Source organism: Centropristis striata, chromosome 12, assembly GCF_030273125.1.
Source record: "Centropristis striata isolate RG_2023a ecotype Rhode Island chromosome 12, C.striata_1.0, whole genome shotgun sequence".
NCBI classification, from domain to species: Eukaryota; Metazoa; Chordata; class Actinopteri; order Perciformes; family Serranidae; genus Centropristis; species Centropristis striata.
The window spans coordinates 2744219-2769318 of NC_081528.1; the positions used below are offsets into that span (position 1 = coordinate 2744219).

At 34.8% G+C, this 25100-nt stretch overlaps 4 non-coding genes across 4 annotated transcripts; all 4 read left to right on the top strand.

Annotated features, from left to right (window-relative positions):
* The first annotated feature begins 17706 nt into the window (after positions 1–17706).
* trnap-agg (transfer RNA proline (anticodon AGG)) lies at positions 17707–17778 on the top strand. The gene has a single exon. It is a non-coding gene; the product is annotated as a tRNA-Pro (tRNA).
* Positions 17779–19193: 1415 nt separating this feature from the next.
* On the top strand, positions 19194–19265 carry trnap-agg (transfer RNA proline (anticodon AGG)). Its single transcript has one exon. It is a non-coding gene; the product is annotated as a tRNA-Pro (tRNA).
* A 936-nt stretch (positions 19266–20201) lies between these two features.
* Positions 20202–20273, top strand: trnap-agg (transfer RNA proline (anticodon AGG)). Its single transcript has one exon. It is a non-coding gene; the product is annotated as a tRNA-Pro (tRNA).
* A 1935-nt stretch (positions 20274–22208) lies between these two features.
* trnap-cgg (transfer RNA proline (anticodon CGG)) lies at positions 22209–22280 on the top strand. The gene has a single exon. It is a non-coding gene; the product is annotated as a tRNA-Pro (tRNA).
* Positions 22281–25100: the final 2820 nt, after the last annotated feature.

Below are 25100 nucleotides of genomic sequence, written 5' to 3' on the forward strand. Positions count from 1 at the left end.
TTGTCCGACAGCGCATGAAATTGCCAAAAAAGGGGGACAGAAGAGAGGTCCTGGTGGCCTTCCTGAGCTCCCAGAGGCAGGATGGGAGGATGGGGGTCTTTGAAGGGGGTGGGGGAGGGAACACAATCCATGAAATTATCCTGGTAAACTGAATATGATTTAGTGAGTGTTTGGCTGCCCTGGAGGCTGAGCCAGCCCCAGAAATGTAAATACTTACATAAAGTTCCAGTTCAATATTTAATCTATCTCAAACAACTGCCTGCTGAAACCCCCTTGAGACACGCGGGCCACCCCGTTCTCCTACTGGAGCATTAATTGTGTATGTGTGAGTGTGTGTGTGTGTGTGTGTGTGTGTGTGTGTGTGCTGTGGTCTATATGACCTTTAACGGGATAAATGGTGAGGAAGCCCCTCCACAGTGAGGGTACATGGTGGTACAGCATTCCTTTAGCATTAAGAACTGAGATCTTACTCAGATTTCTGCTTTAATTGCAATTCTTATTAAATGAGATTACAGGAAAATAGGTCAAGATTACAGTTTGTCATTTTTATGAGTTAAAGATAAACGTATGTGTATATATTTAATCCCAAGTGCATTTTAAATCAGCATGCCTTATTATTTCCTTCTTTGGTACAAAGCTTTGATTGGTTGTTTGTTTTTCACTGGGGGTACATGTAGTGATGTCCAAATGAAGCTTCATGAACCATTTCTTATATTTTATGACACTACTAAGATAAAGGCTCAAGAAATGGTAATTTTGTGTCTTTTTTTGTAATTTTGTGTCTTTTTTGGTAATTTTGTGTCTTTATTTGGTAATTTTGTGTCTTTATTTGGTAATTTTGTGTCTTTTTGGTAATTTTGGTTCCTTTTTTGGTAATTTTGGTTCTTTTTTTGGTTATTTTGTGTCATTTTTAAATAATTTTGTGTCTTTTTATATAATTCTGTGTCTTTTTTTAATAATTGTGTCTTTTTTTATAATTTTGTGTCTTTTTTAGTAATTCTGTGTCTTTATTTGATCATTTTGTGTCTTTCTTGGTAATTGTGTGTCTTTTTTTGGTCATGTTGACCCAACATATTTACATTTTGTTCACGCAACAAAACTGTTTGTAGCTAAATTAAAGCATTTTATCTAGGTGGAAATTATTTCCATAATTTTATTTCGTTCTGGGAACAAGTTATTTTTTTGAGTGTATGGCTCATTATAGTTATAGGTATTGACAATCGCTCTGTTGTGTTGTTTAGGTTGGAGATCCTGTTGGACAGACAGCAACAAAAACCACTAAATCTAAATAACAAATCTAGGAATAACTTTTTGTCAGCACACACTCCATCCATGGTGTACAGTGGCAGAGGGTTATTGGTCTTATAAGTACATGTATGTATATGTATTCAGAGCACACACACTTCCTGAGCTGGTACATGGCTGAACTGCATACCGATCTGTCCCAGATAGAGATACAGCAGACTCAGAGTGACAGACAGCAGATATGGAGAATCTAAACAGAAATGTGTGTGTATGTGTGATAGGTTGAGGCCTAAACCACACACACACTCAGAGGAGTGATGGGAAACAGACACACACACACACACACACACACACACACACACACACACACATTCTTGTACTTCTATCTTTGTGAGGACCCTCATTGGAACAGTGAATTCCCTTTGAAGGTTATAATAGTTTTGGATTTTTCATTAGTTTTAGTTTTTATTTCGTTGTGAATTTTTGTTTTCAAATTCAGTTTGTTTTTATGAGTTTTTAGAGTGAGATTGCTAGTTTTAGTTTAATTTTTATTAGTTGTAGTTTTTTGTAATGGGGTATTTGTTGGGTGGGAGATTAAAAGAGGTCACAGTAATGTTTGCCTTTATTTCCTTTGTCTGATCCATCTCAGCCCCAATAAGTTTATTAAGTCATAAAACCAGTCAACCAAAAAGGTTTACGTATGAAAAAAGTTGACAAAGGTGAAAACGAAGGACATTTTCAATATATATTTTTAGTTTGTTTTGTAACCACAAAATACAGTTTCAGTTAGTTATTGTTTTTTTTTTTTAAAGTCTCTATTTTATTTTTATTTCAGTTAATGAAATGTTTTTTCAATTCTAGTTTGCGTTATTTTGTTAGTTTTCGTTAACTATAATAACCATGCATCTATCTATTTTCTTATCCTGCTGTATCTTATTTCATCTTATTTGTATTTTTATTAAATAAACTTGCCTTGCCTTGCATGGGAGTGGACACATATGCTGCTTTATGCAAATGCATGTTTATTATTTTCAGCAACAGTCCAATAGAATGACAAATACGTGCAGAATCAGAGGCTCAAACAATCTGCTGAAAGCACAACATGTCAAACTGAGACCAACAGGAAACAACAGATGGGTGTAAGATGATTCAGTGATACTAACAGCATGTAGAAGTGAACATGAGTCAAAGTTTACTGAACATCCTGTTCAACAGATCAACACTAAACCACTGACCTCATCATCACAACAACAGACACAGAGAACAACAGGTAAACAGCTCAGTTCAATAAGATCATTCACACTTAAAGTGAATAATGTCACACAGTGTAACTGTCTGACCTCATAAAGTATTACAAAAACATTCCCTTCTACTCAGTGCACTGCAAACAAGGTGTGTCTAAATCTAGAAATATGCATGTTGAACGCTTAAAATAGGAAATTAACTCTTAAAAAAAGAAAATTACTTAAAAAGACACAAAATGACCAAAAAGACACAAAATTACTATAAAAAAAAGACACAAAACTACCTAAAAAATATACAAAATTACTAAAAAAAGACTAAAAAATGATTAGAAATAGACACAAAATTACTAAAGAAAAGACACAAAATGACAGAAAAAACTAAATTATTTAAGAAGACACTAAATAACCAAAAAAAGACAGAAAATGACTGAAAAAGACACAAAATGATTAGAAAAAGATACAAAATTACTAAAGAAAAGACACAAAATGATTAGAAAAAGACACAAAATTACTAAAGAAAAGACACAAAATGATTAGAAAAAGACACAAAATTACTGAAGAAAAGACACAAAATGACAGAAAAAACTAAATTACTTTAAGAAGACACTAAATAACCAAAAAAAGACACAAAATTACTGAAAAAGACACAAAATTACTGAAAAAGACACAAAATTATTAGAAAAAGACACAAAATTACTAAAGAAAAGACACAAAATGACAGAAAAAACTAAATTGCTTTAAGAAGACACTAAATAACCAAAAAAAAAGACACAAAATTATTAGAAAAAGACACAAAATTATTAGAAAAAGACACAAAATTACAAAAAAAAAAATTAAAGTAATAAAACTCACATTAAACTTTCATATCAAGGCGGGGACCACAAAATATCGTCACGAGGGCCGCAATTGGCCTGCGGGCCTCGAGTTTGAGGCCCATGTTTTAGACCCATGTTGTGCATCAAAGGGTTAATTGCGCGTTTAAGAAATGAACAGCATAAAAAGGAATTTGTTTTATTATCACGTTAAGTTTGACAGCCCTAGAAAACAACTGTATTTTTCAGTGTTACTAACATTGCCAGATGAGGGAATTTGTGCTGCATTCATGTGCTGTTGGAATAATCTAAAATAAAATAGTTCCTGATCGTATTTAATGGTTCACATGATCCATTTCATGTGTTATTAGTTGTCCTGCACACACTGGAAGCAGCTATAGACGTGCTGTTAAAATTATATGGAATTACCTTTGCATTGTGTGGCTCGCGGAGGGTTCTAAAAATAGCACACTGTGTATTTATGCTAGGAACCACTGACTTCCTGGTTAGGTGTTATAAAAGAAAAATAAATGTAGGTAAATGCTGCGAGTGAAGTAGTTACGATGGTGACGTGAGTTGGTTTTTGAGGGGAGACAAGTCTGTATGAACACACCAAAGTTGGAAGAACATTTTCCCACTTCTGGAAATACTTACAGTCATGGAAAAATGATTAGACCAATAACCAATGCTTTCTTGTTCATTTTAATGCCTGGTACAACTAAAGGTACATTTGTTTTCCATGGTTTTATTGATAAAGACTTTGGTTATTTCCAATAAAACCATGTTAAATGTCTAGATATCAGCTCTCTTTTTGTACGAGGATGACATTTCTCATTTTTGTGCATGATTACTTTTTTTTATTTTGAAAGTGCAGCACAGTGAGAATGATGTGATGAGAATATGTTTTTATTGCACAATTTAACTATTATACAATACATTTTCATCTATAAAGGTACATTTGTTTGGACAAATATAATGACAACAACAATAGAGTTTAATTTAAGAGCTGATATCTAGACATTTTACATGGTTTTCTTGATAATAACCAAAATAATTTTAAAGAAAACCATGGTAAATGTCTAGATATCAGCTCTTGAATTAAAATCTATTATCTATTAATAGACATTTTCATGGTTTTCTTGATACTGATTTTGGTTATTATCAAGAATGTTTCCTTGACTGTAGATGTAAAGACACAAAATGACAAAAAAGACACAAAATGACCATAAATAAATGTAAAAATGACCAAAAAAGACACAAAATTACCCAAAAAAGACACAAATTGACAAAAAAAGAAACAAAAATACCACAAAAAAGGCCAAAATTACCAACAAAAGACACAACATGACCAAAGAATCTGAGGTAAACTGTTCCCCAGTGTTGGAGTTGGAGCTGATATCTAGACATGCTCAGTGGTTTTATTGATAATAACCAACATCATTACCAATAAAACCATGTTAAATGTCTAGATAGCAGCTCTTAAATTAAACTCTTATCAGCTATTTTTGTTGCTATCATTATATTTGTCCAAACAAATGTACCTTTAGTTGTACCAGGCATTAAAATGAACAAGAAATTGAAGGAAAAATGGTCTAATATTTGTTTCCATGACTGTAAAGGCTCCACCACACAAGTCTGTGTACAGATTATATCTACAACTGGATAAAAACTCAAATGTGTGCCATACTACCTGAGTGTGATTTGATTACATTTTGATTGTAATGTGCATTCTGTACACAGCCTACATTAACTCATGCATCACATTCACATGCTGCTTTATTTTCTTATACAGATAAAATACCCAGATACTGTTAGATACCAGAGAGCTGTGAAGCTGTTTCTTGAGGTGGTTCATGGTGGTCTAACACGTGAATAAGCCACTTGATGTTGGCTTCTCCAGTCATTTGTCAGCCATCTGTAAAATATATTGAACGTGTGAGTGATGGTACAGCTGAATAATTGAGTGATGGTGCATGTGAGATGATGAAGCTGAACGCTGTGACCACCTGAGTCAGTCAATAATTCTGGGCTCAGTGGTGATGGAGGGAGACATACTGTACATAGCTGCACACTTAAAGACACAGAGCACATTCAGCTCCATCACCTTGTTGTGAGCACATTTTACTTTATGTATTAAAGAAAAATAAAGAAAAAATTAGCGAAAAAGAACAATAATTGGAGATTTTTGAACGTCTACTTCTCTATCATAATTTCACCTAGAGACTCCATTTAAACTTTAAACAGTAGACACAAGTCTTGTGTATCGGTGTATTAATCCACGTTTCGATAGGTCATATAGTTTTTTATCAATCCCTGTTCAATGACCATGATAATTTTTGGAGAAATTCTGAGATTATAATGGGTGTGTATTGCACGGAATGTTCGTGTCACAGTGTGTGACATCATCGCCAGAGTGTAGAGGGAGAGAATAAATTGTCAAAAAATAAATTTGAAAACTGCACTCCAGGCCGCAAATTCCACTCTACAGAAATAATTTATACATAGAAACGTAGGAAAATTAGTTTTCTCCCTCACAATCCTCTGGTAAAGCTGTCAGAGTTATAGTTTGGGCGTAGGACGCACAGATGCACCACCAACACCACCAACAGCCTCATTGGCTCCCATGTTAAAAACGCAGGAAGATTTCTGAAAAAAGGAGATGTAACAGTTTTTTTAGATCGCTCTGAAAAAGCTATTTTTTTTTTCATTTTTCTTAAAAAAAAAACATCTGTAGATATTCAGGAAGAACTCGGGACGCTCAAAGTGAAGTCGGATCAATGATAGGTATTATGGTTTTGCCAAAAATGCTTTCTGTTCGAGGCCAGAAATTCCAGTCTGTCCACCTCTGGCTGCTGTCACTGTTCCGATTGACAATTGACATTGACATTGTGAGCTTTTTCATGCTTTTCAAGCTATTCAACTGTTGAATATGTTGCGTTTTTACCTAAAATATTGGTTCCACTTGAGAGTTTTAGTTGCAGGTAGGTTGAATGATATTTCAAAACCATTTTCTATCACCAAAACATGCTTGTTTCAACTATTGCTGGCTACAGCTGGCCTTTTCAAGCCACAATTGTTAAAAAAAATAAGTATTTGGAGTTGTTATTTCGAGAAATCATTGGTTTTTCCAGTGCCTGGATATTTTTTACTTATTTTAAGAATTCTTACAAAGAAAAAAATGTACTTACTGCACTGGCAGATAATTTGACTTGTTTCCGGCATGTATTTGCTCAATTCTAGTTATTTATTTCTTGTTTTTTGTCAGTTGGTTGTTGCAGTGTGATGAACTGGGACACCAAAGCACATATACTTGGAGCATCACAGGAGTGTTCAGACACCTGCAGTCAAGCAAATGAATAATGCTGAAGTCTGATGTAGGTGGGCCAGTTAGCAAGCGTTGACTATAATAATAATAACTGCCGTCAAAGCTGATGGGCTCACTTAGCTGTCATTAATGTTATTAGCTGCAGCTGTGTTGTCGATGATGAGATTGTGAAAAGAACTCCCTTCAGACACGGATTTAAGTGTGCTCATTGCTCCGTATGGTAATCAGGTTGTACATTTTATTATTTGGTATTTATGTATTTAGAAACCCACAGCATGTCTAACTTCAGGGAGACATGCTGGTGAAGTAGCTACTGAACCAGTGAAACATTCTTACTTCTAGTTTAATTACAATCCAGATATAAATACAGGTGTTATTTGTGATATCAACAGGTACATATTCCAATTTTAGATTTTTGTTCCACCTTTTAATGAGGTGTTGCTTTGTTAGAAATTGACAGATCCGAAGCAGGCGGCAACCTCCGGGTCTGAGCTGACGGCAGCTGCAGAAGCATTTTGTTCCATTCATTTCAATGCAAAATTAGAAAACTTCTCACTTGATTTATTACTTCAGAAATGTTTTTTTTAGGACAACACTATGGTTTTAATCACTAGTTAATTTTTTTTTCCTCCAAGACAATCTGATGTTAATAGTGTAAATAATGGCCCCATTTAGAAGAAAATAGAAGATAAAGAATCGTATGATTTGGGGCGGGGCTACCTTTGATTGACAGGTCACTAACAAGGCAAGCCGTCACCAGGAGAGAAGCAGAACAATGCGTATCCACGGCAACGTGTCAATAAAGTTATATCTATATATATATTGGTCATTTTGTGTCTTCTTGTAGTCACTTTTACATAAATGTTTGGTAATTTTGTTTCTTTTTAGTCATTTTGAAAAATTTTTTTTGTCATTTTCGTGTCTTTTTTAGTCATCTTTTTAGTCATTTTTACATAATTATTTTGTGATTTTGTGTCCTTTTAGTCATTTTTACATCCATTTTTTGTCATTTTGTGTCTTTTTTTTGTAATTTTTACATCTATTTTTGCACAATTTATTTCTATTTCGATAATTTTGTGTCATTTTTTAGTAATTTTTACATTGATTTTTTGTGATTTTGTGTCTTTTTTTCAGTCATTTTTTCATCTATTTTTTTGTCATTTTGTGTCTTTTTTAGTCATTTTTTCATCTATTTTTGGTCAATTTATTTCATAACAACAAAATAGCTCACAAGAGTTTAATTTAAGAGCTGATATCTAGACAGTGGTTGAATATTTTTTTCCATGACTGTATATTTAGATCAAGAGGAGTTAATGTCGGCCAGGTTTGCTTCCTCTTCATACTGGTTGTAACGTAGAAGGACAGACAGGTTTTCTGTTTGACATTTGTTTAAGCTGACATGAATTATTGTTAGCCAGAAACGATAAAGCTGGACATTTGTTTGTTTTATCTCTGTAAGTGTCTTCCTGCTCTGGTCTGCTCTCCAGCCTCTCTCCCTCTCTTTTACTCCTTTATTCTCTTTATCCTCTCCTGCTCTCCAATCATCTCTTCTCCTCTCCTCTCTTATTCTCACATCTGCTCTCCAGGCAATGACGTGTTCTGCCATTCTTCAAGTTAAGAACCCAAAGGTCTTTTTTTTTTTTACTTATCGTTTACAGCGATAAAATACTGGCATAGTCCTGTACCTAGACTATAACAATAAATAGTGATCTATCCTGAGAAACACTCACATCACATCATGTTTTCCACTTGTAAATACGTTTGAAAGTAAAGAAATAAAGAGACAATTCAGTGTCTGACATTGGTGGTAAATACAAACAGCAGCCGTCAAAGTGTTTCTGCAGTACAACTGTAGTACTAGGCAGTAATAAAAATGGCAAGTTAACAAGTTTCATTAGGAATATGTTAATATGCAGGTGATTATTTCAGGCAGCAGTTCGTGGTTGCCAATGGTAGCTCAGCCACTTTATTAGGTACACCTGTGCAACTGCTTGTTAACCCTTTTAATGCACAACATGGGTAAAAAAATGACCCACATTCATTCCCAATGTTATTTAATGCTGCTGTGTGGCGGCAACCTCCTGGTCTGAGCAGGGAGGCAAACAAGGAAGTGCCTTAAGCTGCATTCTACCGAAAATTTCAACAGGGGGCGCTACGTTAGGCTGCAGAAGCATTTTGTTCCATTCATTTCAGTGCAAAATGAGACTCACTTGATTTATGACCTCAGAAATGTTTTTTAGGACAACACTATGGTGTCAATCACTAGTAAAAAATCGTCTTCAAGACAATCTGATGTTAATAGTGTAAATAATGGCCCCATTTAGAAGAAAATAGAAGATATAGAATTGTATGATTTGGGGCGGGGCTACCTTTGATTGACAGGTCACTAACCATGCGAGCCGTCATCAGGAGAGAAGCAGAACAATGTGTATCCACAGCAACGTGTCAATAAAGTTATATATAACGTTATATAGATATAAAAAAGGACATTTAGCGGTTTGGTCTCATAACTTTGACCCTTTCACTGTATTTTCACTTAATGACAGTTTATTTGAACGTTTTGTTCAGTAAAAATGAGGTAACATAAGTTTTGTTTTTGTTTGTTGCTAGCCAAAACTAACATCCCAGTTAATGCTCCAGCTAATGCTAACATGAATTAGCAGCAGCTTCTCTCAGTCAGGTTGAGGTGTAGAGAGGCTGTAGTCAGTGATCAGATCCCTCTCCTCCTCCACAGTCCAGATATGGTCTGATCCCCGTATCCGCAGGGAATGGTAAATGGACGTGCACTTATAGATGCACTACAGATTTTTTTGGGTCATTTTGTGTCAGTTATTGGTCATTTTGTGTAATTTTTGGGTGATTTTGTGTCTTTTTTTGGTCATTTTGTGTAATTTTTATGTCATTTTGTGTCTTTATTGGGTCATTTTGTGTCTTTTTTGTAGCTTTTTGGTCATTTTGTGTCTTTATTGGGTCATTTTGTGTCTTTTTTGTAACTTTTTGGTCATTTTGTGTCTTTTTTTGGTCATTTTGTGTCTTTTTATTGGTTATTTTGTGTCATGTTTTGGTTATTTGTGTCTTTTTTTGGTCATTTTTTGGGCGATTTTGGCGTGTAGTCAGTGATCAGATCCCTCTCCTCCTCCACAGTCCAAATATGGTCTGCTTCCTGTATCCGAAAACAAGATGGAGACGAGTGTAACGCTGAACTCGATGCTTCCAACAGGCCACAAACCAACGGGTGACTACGTCTATTATTAATATCCAGTCAATGCTTCACAGTAGTTTGTTAGCTTACGTTATTAGCTAACGCTGCCTTCAATAGCAGATTATACTTCAGTACCCAGACCCTGCCTGCTAAATATAACTGGTTGTTGGACCTAGCAACAGTAAGAAGAAGGGTTCAAGCTCAGGACCGATTTTTTTGTTATTTTGTCAGTTATTGGTCATTTTGTGTCATTTTTGGGTGATTTTGTGTCTTTTTTGGGTCATTTTGTGTCTTTTTTGTCATTTTTGGTCATTTTGTGCCATTTTTTGCCATTTTTGGGTGATTTTGTGTCTTCATTGGGTGATTTTGTGTCTTTTTTGTAACTTTTTGGTCATTATGTGTCTTTTTTTGTAACTTTTTGGTCATTTTGTGTCTTTTTATTGGTCATTTTGTGTCACGTTTTGGTTATTTGTGTCTTTTTTTTGATCATTTTTTGGGCGATTTTGGCGTGTAGTCAGTGATCAGATCCCTCTCCTCCTCCACAGTCCAAATATGGTCATGCTTCCTGTATCGGAAAAAAGATGGCGACGAGTGAAACACTGAACTCGATGCTCCCAACGGGCCACAAACCAACATGTGACTACGTCCATTATTAATATACAGTCTATGCTTCACAGTAGTTTGTTAGCTTACGTTATTAGCTAACGCTGCCTTCAATAACAGATTATACTTTAGTACCCAGACCCTGCCAGCTACATGTAACTGGTTGTTGGACCTAGCAACAGTAAGAAGAAGGGTTCAAGCTCAGGACAGATTTTTTGGTTATTTTGTCAGTTATTGGTCATTTTGTGTCATTTTTGGGTGATTTTGTGTCTTTTTTGGGTCATTTTGTGTCTTTTTTGTCATTTTTTTGGTCATTTTGTGCCATTTTTTTGTCATTTTTGGGTGATTTTTTTGTCTTCATTGGGTGATTTTGTGTCTTTTTTGTAACTTTTTGGTCATTATGTGTCTTTATTTGTAACTTTTTGGTCAATTTGTGTCTTTTTTTTGTCATTTTGTGTCTTGTTATTGGTCATTTTGTGTCACGTTTTGGTTATTTGTGTCTTTTTTTTGGTCATTTTTTGGGCGATTTTGGCGTGTAGTCAGTGATCAGATCCCTCTCCTCCTCCACACTCCACATATGGTCGTGCTTCCTGTACCCGAAAACAAGATGGCGACGAGTATAACACTGAACTCGATGCTTCAAACGGGCCACAAACCAACGGGTGACTACATCCATTATTAATATCCAGTCTATGCTTCACAGTAGTTTGTTAGCTTACGTTATTAGCTAACGCTGCCTTCAATAACAGATCATACTTTAGTACCCAGACCCTGCCAACTAAATGTAACTGGTTATTGGACCTAGCAACAGTAAGAAGAAGGGTTCAAGCTCAGGACCGATTTTTTGGTTATTTTGTCAGTTATTGGTCATTTTGTGTCATTTTTGGGTGATTTTGTGTCATTTTTGGATGATTTTGTGTCTTTTTTGGGTCATTTTGTGTCTTTTTTGTCACTTTTTTTGGTCATTTTGTGCCATTTTTTGTAATTTTTGGTTGATTTTGTGTCTTTTTTGTAACTTTTTGGTCATTATGTGTCTTTTTTTGTAACTTTTTGGTCATTTTGTGTCTTTTTTTGGTCATTTTGTGTCTTTTTATTGGTCATTTAGTGTCACGTTTTGGTTATTTGTGTCTTTTTTTTTGTCATTTTTGGGGCGATTTTGGCGTGTAGTCAGTGATCAGATCCCTCTCCTCCTCCACAATCCAAATATGGTCTGCTTCCTGTATCGGAAACAAGATGGCGACGAGTGTAACGCTGAACTTGATGCTTCCAACGTGCCACAAACCAACTTATGACTACGTCCATTATTCATATACAGTCTATGCTTCACAGTAGTTTGTTAGCTTACGTTATTAGCTAGCGCTGCCTTCAATAACAGATTATACTTTAGTACCAAGACCCTGCCTGCTAAATATAACTGGTTGTTGGACCTAGCAACAGTAAGAAGAAGGGTTCAAGCTCAGGACCGATTTTTTTGTTATTTTGTTTATTTTGGGTCATTTTGTGTCTTTTTTGTCATTTTTTGGTCATTTTGTGCCATTTTTTGCCATTTTTGGGTGATTTTGTGTCTTCATTGGGTGATTTTGTGTCTTTTTTGTAACTTTTTGGTCATTATGTGTCTTTTTTTGTAACTTTTTGGTCATTTTGTGTCTTTTTTTGATCATTTTGTGTCTTTTTATTGGTCATTTTGTGTCATGTTTTGGTTATTTGTGTCTTTTTTTGGTCATTTTTTGGGCGATTTTGTTGTGTAGTCAGGGATCAGATCCCTCTCCTCCTCCACAATCCAAATATGGTCTGCTTCCTGTATCCGAAAACATGATGGCGGCGAGTGTAACACTGAACTTGATGCTTCCAACGGGCCACAAACCAACGGGTGACTACGTCCATTATTAATATACAGTCTATGCTTCACAGTAGTTTACGTTATTAGCTAACACTGCCTTTAATAACAGATTATACTTTAGTACCCAGACCCTGCCAGCTAAATGTAACTGGTTGTTGGACCTAGCAACAGTAAGAAGAAGGGTTCAAGCTCAGGACCGGTCATTGAGGACCAAAGCTAGAAAAAAAAAGCCCCAAAATAATAACAGCAGAGTGTGCTAGGTTGGACTTTTCTCTCTCAGTCAGGCTCCAGTGCCTTTGGCAGCGCTGTGAGAAACTGTGGTACCTGTAAGCACAGGAGATATATCTGCTCTTCTACTGAGAGAGAGAGCACAGTGTGTGTGTGTGTGTGTGTGTGTGTGTGCAGCCGTGCACGCTCACACACACACACCAATGCACACAAGTGCTCCGGCACGCCCACACACACATGCACGGCAGCCCTGAGTCCGACACTCTCCTCTCTGGCTGTAACCATGATGGATGTGGAGGGCAGCAGCAGCAGATTGCTTAGCCAGACATGAAGGCAGAAAAGCTGAATAAAAACACATATTTTTCATCCTCTCCTTTTCTTTCTCGCTGTTTTCTTCTTGTTTTCCCTGATTCCCTCATGACTGCCACTCCTCAGCCCACACACACACACACACACACAGTAAAATATCTCTTTTTTACTGCCTAGCAGTCCATCCTGCGTTGTTTTTCTTACTCTTTCAGTCACTCAAACAATGACCTGTGAATTAGGGCCGAGCCTCAGAGGTTTACATGTAATATCAGCGGATCGATACTCGCCGCGCGCCGACAGGCCTCTCGGGTTTGTTATCGCCATGGAAACACCGAAGCCAAAGTGGTAGCGGTGACATGTGTTATGGTGACTAAATGTAATAGCCTCTGACTGCCTTTAAAGCAGATAAAAGGTGAGAGTTGTCTTTCTTTTAAAGAACGGGTGTCATCCTCCTGCTGCAGACACAGAATCCTTCTGTGTTTTTATTAGTTTAATACTACGCTGATCTCTATAAACACACTCTGAATCTCTAGACAACAGGGTCATATTTAATCCTTAGAGGTCTAAGCATTCACATTATTTAACCCTTTGGAGTTTGAGGCTATTTAGTCAGTTTTTGACTGTATAAACCACTTAAAAATCTTTACCATGACGTGTTGGTATCATTGTTTTCAGCACAACCTCACCTATATGACCTGATTATTATTTTTTTTTTCATTTTGACTTACAGGATCAATATTTTGAACACAAAAAAACACACAAAAACATGAAAAGCAAACCAAACACACACACAAAATTATAGTAAATGATCTGGTTTTGAGCTGCTACTGATAAGAATACATAAGACTGTTAATGTGGAGTAAATCAAATATAGCAGTAAAAAGCAGTAAATACTCCAATCATTATATCACTTTAACATTTATTTTAAACACAACTGTAAATGACCTTTAGCAAGGTTCCTGTTGGTGTTTTTTTTATTATATCGCTTGTTTTTTTATGTTTGTTAATTTTCTAGGTGTTTTACAATGTTGTGATGCTTTTATTTTTAAAAGGCGCCGTCCAGTGTAAAACGGGTGCTTTTATTTTAAAAGGTAGTGACAGGAAATAACAGGTAGAACGGTAAAAATTGCGTCGTAATTCATATAAAGTTGATATAAAGTATGAAAAGGGCTTCTATAGTGGCTGACAGGGCACACGGTTTGTTAAAGTTTATTTTATTCTCTCATATATATTAGTGGCTATATTTGTTGTCTTAACTATAGTAAAAGCTAATGCTAATGTTTTTTAGCTCTAAAGGAATGTCTTATTTTTATGTTCATGGAGCTACGATTTTGAATAAATCTTGTGAACTATCAGTTAAAGAGTCAAGTCTTTGCAAGTGGGTACGTAAACCGCCTTCAAAATAAAAGCACTGGGGTTTTATTGATTTCTAATTTCTGGGTAACCTCATGGGGGCCAGACGAGGACAGCCGATGGGTTCTGTGATACTTAAGAAAACTAGAAAATATTCTGTTTAATTCTCCATGTTTTGTTTTGAATACATTTGCTATTATTCCTTTTCTTCTTCATACATCCATGTGATGATTCATCTGCACACAATCATAAAAGAATTCAGTCTTCAAAGAGTATAAATAGAGTTTATTGCTTTGCTAGAAAGCAGCTCCTCTGAAGAGTCCTCAGTGAAATGTGTGTGCTGAGTTTCATTACAGGGTTTAGAGATGTTATTCACCACAGGAAGGGCCGGATGTATCTTCAAGGAAAAATCACTTTCCATTATTAAATGACCACATTATTTAAAGTTGAATGTTTATGCTTGAGCTCTGGAATAGACTCATGGAAAAAGTGATTTCACTTATTATCTCCAAAGCTTTTAATCAGCTGATTTAGTTGTTATTATGTGATCTACATAAGGGCAAGGATCATGATCTATGATGATCAAGAATCAAGAATGATCAAGAATGTTTCCATTACTGTAGATGTGAAAATGAATTTAAAAAAAAGACACAAAATGACAAAAAATAAATAAATACAAAATGACCAAATATAAAATGTAAAAATGAGCAAAAAACACACAAAATGACCAAAAATAAATGTAAAAAAGACACAAAATGACCAAAAAAATGTCTAGATATCAGCTCTTAAATTAAACTCTTATCCGCTATTTTTGTTGTTATCATTATATTTGTCCAAACAAATGTTCCTTTAGTTGTACCATTCTTGTAAATTAACAAGAAATTGAAAAAAAAGGGGTGGTCTAATATTTGTTTCCATGACTGTAGATGTGAAAATTACCAAAAAAGACACAAAATGACCAAAAATAAATAAAAATGACTAAAAAAGACACAAAATGACAAAAAATATGTAAAAAAGACAAAATGACAAAAATGAATGTAAAATGACTAAAAAAGACACAAAATGACAAAAAATGGATGTAAAAAAGACACAAAATAAGAAAAAATGGATGTAAAAAAGACACAAAATGACAAAAATGGATGTAAAAAGACACAAAATTACAAAAATGGGTGTAAAAATGACTAAAAAGACAACATGACCAAAATTGGACGTAAAAATGACTAAAAAATGACACAAAATGACAATAAATTGACGTAAAAATGACCAAAAAAGACACAAAACGACCAGAAATAATGATAACCTTGATAATGATTTTTTTTATTTTTATCAAATGTACCTTTAGTTGTACCAGCCATTAAAATGAACAAGAAATTGAAGAAAACAAGGGTCTAATATAAATTTTTTATCCATGACTGTATATGAAATGTCCATTAATTAATTCGGTGCAGCAGCATGTTTCCCATCATGGACCAATTATCTTTACAATGCTAAAATAAAACTATACTATAAGTTGTTATATTATCAGCTTCTGGTCAAAGCTGCATGTGAGACTCTTTTTTTTGTTTTTTTCTTATTTTGCCCTGCAGCTAAACATTACGCTGCTCTGAAAATCATTCAGTGTGATTATATCCCTTCAGAAGCTTTGTAATCCGGCCTTCAACTGCTCTGTCTTTTTGGAAACTTTGTGAAATATAAATCCATCACAATAAATCCAACTCTGAATGTCTTCTGTGATTATTTTCCCATTTTCGGTGCCTTGGGTTAAATCTATCGACCAATCAGAGGCTGCGCTCCGTTCGTGTCAATCAGTCAGAGCTGCTGTGTTTATGACTCTGGTGTCAAATCATCCTTTTCCTCCAGTCGCCATTATTATTATGGCAGCAACCATAATAATGACTAGAATACAATCTGCTGCTCTGCTAGTAATTATTTTAATCATTTGACTGTTGGTTGGACAACAAATATTGAATATTGTTATGTATTTTTTAGAGTTTTTACAGGATAATTAGTTGAGAAAATGGTCATTTGTTCAGTTAAGTTAAGTTAGATTTTCAGTGCAGGACTTTAATTTGTGACAGAACAGTTTCACAGTGTGGGATTCATAGTTTTAGTTGAGGAAAAGATTTGAATGGGTCAATTATAGTCTGTTGAAACATATTGCAGTATAGTTTGTCCAAAAATAGCGGAAAAATACCATATTATGGGATGTCCGAAAACTGATGTATGTCGATTTTTGTAAAAAAAAAAAAAGAAGGTCATATTTTAAAATGCCCAAAAATGTTTCAGATGGGTCATTTATAGTTTGTTGATACAAGTGGTTGAACAGTTTGTCCAAAAACAGCGAAAAAACACCATATTATTGGATGTCCAAAAACTGAAAAAAGTCATACTATAGTATGTCGATTTTTGTCCAAAAAAGGTAAAACTTTTTAAATGCCTAAAAATTTTAGAAATGGCCCAATTATACTCTATTGATGCATGTGGTAGTATAGTTTGTCCAAAAGTAGCGGAAAAAACCCACCATATTATGGCATGTCTAAAAATGGCTCAGTCAAAAATAAGTCATACTATATAGTATGTCGATTTTTAGTGAAAAAACTGCAAAAAATTGTGCAATGTCCAAAAAAGACCCTACAAAGAATTATCTAAAATCCCCACTTTGTATAGAGAGAGAGCAAAAACTGCTCAGTGTTGACCAATTATTCCTAAACATTTAATCCAAATGGCTATAATTTAATGGTTTGATTCTGCAAACAGTCTTTTTAATTTAGAATTTCCTGTCATGCTGATTTATAATGATTTTTGTCAAAAAAAGGTCAAATTTTAAAATGCCTTAAAATGCTAGAAATGGCCCAGTTATAGTCTGTTGATACATATTAAAGCATAATATGAACATAAATGACAGAAAAACACCATATTATGCAATGTCCAAAAATGACCCACCAAAAAAAGTATAGCTATAGCTATAGCATACTATAGCATGTCGATTTTTGTCAGAAAAAGATAAAATTTTAAAATGCCTAAAAATGCTAGAAATGGTGTAATTATACTCTGTTGATACAAGTGGTTGAATAGTTTGTCCAAAAATATCGAAAAAATCCCCATATTATGCGATGTCCAAAAATGACTCTCTCAAAAAAAAGAGTCATACTATAGTATGCCGATTTTTGTCAAAAATGGTCAATTTTTAAAATGCTTAAAAATGCTTCAAATGGGTCAATTATAGTCTTGTCATACATTTAGTAGCATAGTTTGTCCAAAAATAGGTCTTTAACTTGATGGTCATACTATATAGTATGTCGATTTTTGTCGGAAAAAGGTCAAATTTTAAAATGCCTAAAAATGCTTCAAATAGGTCAATTATAGTTTGTTGATACAAGTGGTTGAATAGTTTGTCCAAAAATAGTGAAAAATCACCGTATTATGCGATGTCCAAAAATGACCCTCTTAAAAAAAAAGAAATATGAGACAATGGAAATCATTTGGCAGGTCCTGATCCATGATGGACTGGGTTAGCCGTGTATCTGAGTTAAAAAAACCAGCTTGGCTCGTTGGTCTAGGGGTATGATTCTCGCTTAGGGTGCGAGAGGTCCCGGGTTCAAATCCCGGACGAGCCCAATGCCTGTCATATACAGACTCTTTAGTCAGAACAAACAGTTGAGAACTGTAAATTGCCCAACAATATACTGCCAAAGTCATGTGATGTTGCTAAAATCTGTTGATACATTTAGTCTTACAGTTTGTCAAAAAATAGTGTAAAAACACCATATTATGGGATGTCCAAAAATGACCCACCGAAAAAAAAGTCGTACGGCATTGATTGATTGATTGATTGAATTTTGTCAAAAATTGTCAAATTTTTAATTTTTAAAATGCCTAAAAATGCTTCAAATGGGTCAATTATAGTTTGTTGATACAAGTGGTTGAATAGTTTGTCCAAAAATAGCTAAAAATACCATATTATAAGCTGTCCAAAAACTGAAAAAAGTCACACTATAGTGTGTTGATTTTTGTCAAAAAGGTCAAATTTTAAATTGCCTGAATAAATGCTTCAAATGGTCTAATTATACTCTGTTGATACATGTAGTAGAATAGTTTGTCCAAAAATAGTGGCAAAAACACCATATAATGGGATGTCCAAAAACTGAAAAGAGTCATGTCATTGTATGTCAATTTTTGTCAAAAAAGGTCATATTTTAGGATGCCTAAAAATGCTAGAAATGGCCCAATTATAGTCTGTTGATACATATTAGAGTATAATATGAACATAAATGACAGAAAAACACCATTTTGGGTGTGGGATGTCCAAAAATGACCCATCGAAAAAAAAGTCATACTATAGCATGTCAATTTCTGTCAAAAATGATCAAATTTTAAAATGCTTAAAAATGCTTAAAATAGGTCAATTATAGTTTGTTGATACATGTGGTTGAATAGTTTGTCCAAAACTAGTGAAAAATCACCATATTATGCAATGTCCAAAAATTACCCTCTCAAAAAAAAAAGAGTCTGGGATGTCCAAAAACTGAAAAAAGTCATTGTATGTCGATTTTTGTCAAAAATTGTCAATTTTTAAAATGCTTAAAAATGCTGAAAATGGGTCAAATATGGTCTGTTGATACATACTAGAGCATAATATGGCCAGAAAGGACAGAAAAACACCATATTATGGGATGTCCAAAAATGACCCCCTCAAAAAAAGTCATAGTATGTCGATTTTTGTCAAAAAAGGTCAAATTTTAAAATGCTTCCCATTGGTCAATAATAGTCATTTAATACATTTTGTAATATAGTTTGTCTAAAATAGTTTGTCTAAAAATAGGTCTACAACCTGTCCAGTGTTGTGTCTTGCCGGGTAACATTGCGTTGTGGCAAAAACTGAGCCATGTTCAAGATCTTTGCATGTCAACGTTGTGTTTTTTTCCCAGGCCAAGATTGTGTAAGTCACACGTGAAACAATGGAAATCGTTTGGCAGGTCCTGATCTACGATAGACTGGGTCACACGTGTATCTAAGAAAAAAGAAGCAGCTCGGCTCGTTGGTCTAGGGATATGATTCTCGCTTAGGGTGCGAGAGGTCCCGGGTTCAAATCCCGGACGAGCCCAAAGCTTGACATACAGTGACTCTTTAGTGAGAACAGACAGGGTAGAACTGTAAATTGCCCAAAAATATACTGCCAAAGTCATGTGTTGTTACGAAAATCTGTTGATACATTTAAGTATTACAGTTCATCCAAAATTAGTGAAAAAACTGCAAAAAATTGTGCAATGTCCAAAAAAGACCCTTCAAAGAATTATCTAAAATCCCCACTTTGTATAGAGAGAGAGCAAAAACTGCTCAGTGTTGACCAATTATTCCTAAACATTTAATCCAAATGGCTATAATTTAATGGTTTGATTCTGCAAACTGTCTTTTTAATTTAGAATTTCCTGTCATGCTGATTTATAATGATTTTTGTCAAAAAAAGATCAAATTTTAAAATGCCTTAAAATGCTAGAAATGGCCCAGTTATAGTCTGTTGATACATATTAAAGCATAATATGAACATAAATGACAGAAAAACACCATATTATGCAATGTCCAAAAATGACCCACCAAAAAAAGTATAGCTATAGCTATAGCATACTATAGCATGTCGATTTTTGTCAGAAAAAGATAAAATTTTAAAATGCCTAAAAATGCTAGAAATGGTGTAATTATACTCTGTTGATACAAGTGGTTGAATAGTTTGTCCAAAAATATCGAAAAAATCCCCATATTATGCGATGTCCAAAAATGACTCTCTCAAAAAAAAAGTCATACTATAGTATGTCAATTTTTGTCAAAAATGGTCAATTTTTAAAATGCTTAAAAATGCTTCAAATGGGTCAATTATAGTCTTGTCATACATTTAGTAGCATAGTTTGTCCAAAAATAGGTCTTTAACTTGATGGTCAAGTTGTCAAGATCGTTGCATGTCAACGCTGTGTTTTTACTTCCGGGCCAAGATTGCATACGATGGACTGCGTCGGGTCGGTATCCAATACGATAGAAGCAGCTTGGCTCGTTGGTCTAGGGGTATGATTCTCGCTTAGGGTGCGAGAGGTCCCGGGTTCAAATCCCGGACGAGCCCAAAGCTTGTCATATAGAGACTCTATATTATTGCAGTATAATTTGTCCAACAATAGTGAAAAAACACCATATTATGGAATGTCCAAAAATTATCCCTTCAAAAAAGTCAGTCAGTTGATACATATTAGGGCATAATATGGCCAGAAATGACAGAAAAACACCATATTATGAGATGTCCAAAAATCATCCCGTCAAAAAAAGTCATACTGCATATTGATTTGTGTCAAAAATGGTCAAATTTTAAAATGCCTAAAAATGTTAGAAATGACCTAATTATAGTCTGTTGAAACTTATAAGAGTATAATATGGACAGAAAAACACCATATTATGGGATGTCCAAAAACTGAAAAAATAGTATGTTGATTTTTGTTAAAAATGGTAAAATTTTAAAATGCCTAAAAATGCTAGAAATGACCCAATTATAGTCTGTTGATACATACTAGAGCATAATATGGACAGAACGGACAGAAAAACACCATATAATGAAATGTTCAAAAACTGAAAAAATAGTATGTTGATTTTTGTTAAAAATGGTTACATTATAAAATGCCTAAAAATGCTTTAAATGATAGTGAAAAAACCCCACCATATTATGAGATGTCCAAAAATGAATAAACCACAGTCTTCACATAATACTAAGAACACAAGTGTTTGTTTATGTGACAGTCGTACTGAGGAGACACTTCCTTTCTGAGAGCGCTTTGAAAAAGTGAATTGAAGTGAAGTATTTCAATGAAAAGTGAGTGAAATGACAGCAGATAAAGAGAAGGAGGAGTAGAGTGGCAGATGCTAATGAATTCCATAAAGAGAAAGGCATTGAGAGACTGAGAGGATTGTGAAGCAGCTGGCTGACAGAGCACTAAATCCTGCTGTGTGTGTGTGTGTGTGTGTGTGTGTGTGTGGTCACACACTCTGCAGCCAACAGCTAGTCAGCCTGTTAACACACATACTGTATGCCAACAAGTGAATTAGGTAACAGCTTCATCTGTGTGGAGACTTTCACAGCTGCATAAAGCTGCTGGAGGCTCATTCACTGTCACAGACATCATCACACAGAAATTAAGAAGAATAGAAACATAAACTAGAACTTATACTGAATATGATGAGGAAAAAATGTATATATTTGACGTCACAACATAAAAACGGAGCAGCATGGAGCCCTGCTGTCAGTTTCTCTCTAAAGTTTTGGCTTTTCCATAAGTTTCCATGTCCAAATTAGTGCATTAACTCTTTTTCAGCAAAGGTAAAAAAAAACACCTTGAGATTTTTCTAATTTTGCAGTGTGCATTCATCATTTTTAATGCAATCTTTTGTGTTTACTGTTTTTGTGGGTTTTTTTTTTTTTTTGCAATTTCTTTATGTGCTTTTGTGTGTTTCTTTTTGTGGGTTTTTTGGTGGGTTTTTTGTAATTGTATTTTTTTTTTTTGTGTGTGTTTTTGTAATTTTTTGTGTTTTTTGTGTGTTTCTTGGTGATTTTTGTGTGTGTTTTCGTGTTTTTGTGTGTGTTGTTTTATGTCATTTTTTGTGTTTAATGCAATCTGTTGTGATTACTTTTTGTGTGGGTTTTTGTAATTTCTCTGTTTTTGTGTGTTTCTTTGTGATTTTTGTGTGTGTTTTCGTGTTTTTTTAGGTTTTTTTTGTAATTTTTTGTATTTAATGCAATCTTTTGTGTTTACTTTTTGTGTGTTTTTTGTCATTTTATTTTTCATTTTTTATGTGTTTTTAAATTTTTTTGGTTTTTGTGTTTTTTTGTGTGTTCCTTTGTGATTTTTGTGTGTGTTTTCATGTTTTTTGTATGTGTTGTTGTGTTTTTTATTTGTGTTTTTTTGTATGTTTTTAGTGTGTTTCTATGTGTTATTATGTGTTTTTTGAATTTTTGTTTGTGTGTGAGTCAAAATACGACAAAATTTTCGTGTTACCGCTTCATCTCCAGCTCGGCTCGTTGGTCTAGGGGTATGATTCTCGCTTCGGGTGCGAGGGGTCCCGGGTTCAAATCCCGGACGAGCCCAAAGCTTGTCCTGTGCTCTCTGTGTAAGAGAAGAATCATGGTAGAACTGTTATTTCTGTAAGTTGGCCAATAAAGTACTGCCAAATCATGTGGTCTTGCAGAAACCTTTACTAACAAAAGAGCCACTGCTTGCCAAAAAAGGAGAAAAAAATGTCGGAATGGAGCCACAAACCTTTTTTCTGCCTTACAATGAAGATAAATTAGCCTAGCAGCATCACTAATAGGTCATAAAGAGAATTTCTTCATATGATTTTTTCCAGATACTTTTGTAAGCTATGCTGCACATTTTAGTTGACTAAAACATTTTTTAAATGTTGTATATAAGCGACACATCTTTACAACTGAAGAATGATAAATGAACATTTAAATTTGAAGAAATAACCTTTTAATTTGGTATCATTTTATTGTCACAGCCACAGGGAGCCACTGTCTGTAAGGCCCTGCTTATCCTGCTGCCCCCGCGACCCGGCCCTAGATAAGCGGACGAGAATGGATGGATGGATGGATATTTCAAGTCCAGTATGAGGGGACGTACAGTACAATACAACACATTATACAGTACTGCAGTGGACCATAATTAAATGCTGAATATATTGTAATATATTATGTGTTACGTGTCATTTGGTAGGAAAATCACAGTATGGAGCTGCAAGCTTCACAGGTTCTCTCCATCATCATTAAAAGCTTCATCACAATAGCGCCTGGTCACCTGCAATTACAGTAATTATGTCTATATGTGTGGAAATGGGAACAGAGTTAGGATTATCAGGGTTTCTCTAAGTACACACTGGAAAATTTTCCTCTGTAGTTTGGAGAAAAACGGGCTCAAACTAATGGGCGAAAGCGCTCGAAAAATCAAGCATCTTGATGAAACACACTGTAAAAACAATTCTTATTTATCCCTTTTCACATATTTTTAAAACAGGGAATGTTTTACATTACACATGGAACATCAAATAAGCAAAGATTCAATAAAAGATAACTGTAAAATAACATTAAAGAAGAATAAAAGGACAGAAGCCACAGAAGAAAAAGACAGTGTATGTACCTAAAGTGCAATCGTGTTTGCTTTTTTTTTTGAGGATTTTAAAAAAGCAAGACTGTCACAAGAAAGAAACATTTGTGAGAGCACAGCCTTTAAACAGTGACAGCACACAGTATGGAGCATCATTTAACACATACTGGGCTTTTATTATGTATATAACTGTTTCAATGAAAATCTACAACCCTTGCATCCAACGACCTTTCAAAGACATGGAAGTACTTAAATAAAACACACAAAATGTCTGAGCATTTATCCCTCTGACCGGGATATATATATATATATATATATATACTAGGGATGCACGATATTGGATTTTTTTCTTGAAAAATGGCCGCCATCTTGGAACTTCAAGTAACTGTGGGTGACTTATTGTTGACTTACAGGGACTGCTCATGCCAATTTGTATGCTTGCATCACCAAATAAACCATTATATCACTTAACTGCTCCACTTAGGTGTCGGCCATCTTGAATGTATATATTATGGTGAGCCGTTCAGTAAATTATTATATTAAATTATTATATATATGGATTCAAAATCTAAGAATATCCTTTTCCACTCAAAGCGCTTTATACTGCAGACTGCACTCATTCACCCGTTCACCCACACATTCATACTGGTGGCAGAGGCTACCCTAAACGGTGCCACCTGCCACCATTAGGAATTCATTCATAAACTGATGAACGCAGCATCAGGAGCAATTCGGGGTTCAGTATCTTGCTCAAGGATACTTCGACATGTAGGCTGCCATGGTCAGGGGGCAACCCACTCTACCAACTGAGCCACAGCTGCCCCATTTCCTCACCTCATATAAAAGTGAAATATATTTAGTTTAATAAAGTATGTCCTGATAATCTTCACAGACAGAACTGGCTTCATGAGAATCACCATACACTGTAAAAAATAATCTGTTAAAATTACGGTAAATTACCGGCAGCTGTGGTTGCCAGAACTTCACCGTAAAAAATACAGTGAGTAGGTTTTCCACTGTAAATATAAATATCAGCAAAATGTGTAATTTAGAATGAAAGGTCCTGTTATTTTTAGGGTAATTGTTTCATTGTGACATCATGGTATTTCTCCATTAACTTTACATGAAAATGTTATATTTCTACAGCAAAACTGTGTGTTTCCTACAGTTTTTTGACAGTAAAAGTAACATTTTTGTGCTATTCTTTGATTTACGGTAGTTAAAAGTGTCTAGTACCGTGATACACAATTTTTAATTTTATGCCCTATTTCTGATGCAATTTAACAGTGTTTTACTGTAATTTCTACAAAATTTTTTTACAGTGTATTGGGCTGCAGTGTTTTCCTCTTTGTTTCTGTATTTTAATCTCTTTTTTTCAGACACTAACGTCCGTTTCAGAATAATAACTAAAGGTCAGTCTGTGTGAAGAATCAGCTCAACAACAGTGGATGTTTCCTGGGTGGAGTGGCTGCAGACCTCAGTGGAGGTGAAAGGGCTCCTCATGAGGCTCCTCGGGGCCAACGGGCTTTTCTTATTATGGATCGCAGCTGAGCATTAATAGTTGACTAAAAAGAAGAGGAAAATAAGTCAAAATATCTCGTTAGAATCAATGTGTCCAGTGGGATTCCCACATCCACAGCGATATTGATCAAACCGACAATAAATATGTAATCAAACAAGCTGCATTTAATCCATTATGTTCCAGGAGCTGCACAAACCAACACGCCGATATGTGAATTTTAATTTGATTTAATTTAAAGGCGTCGATAAATAAACCTGGAGAGCCGACGCACACATGAAATGCA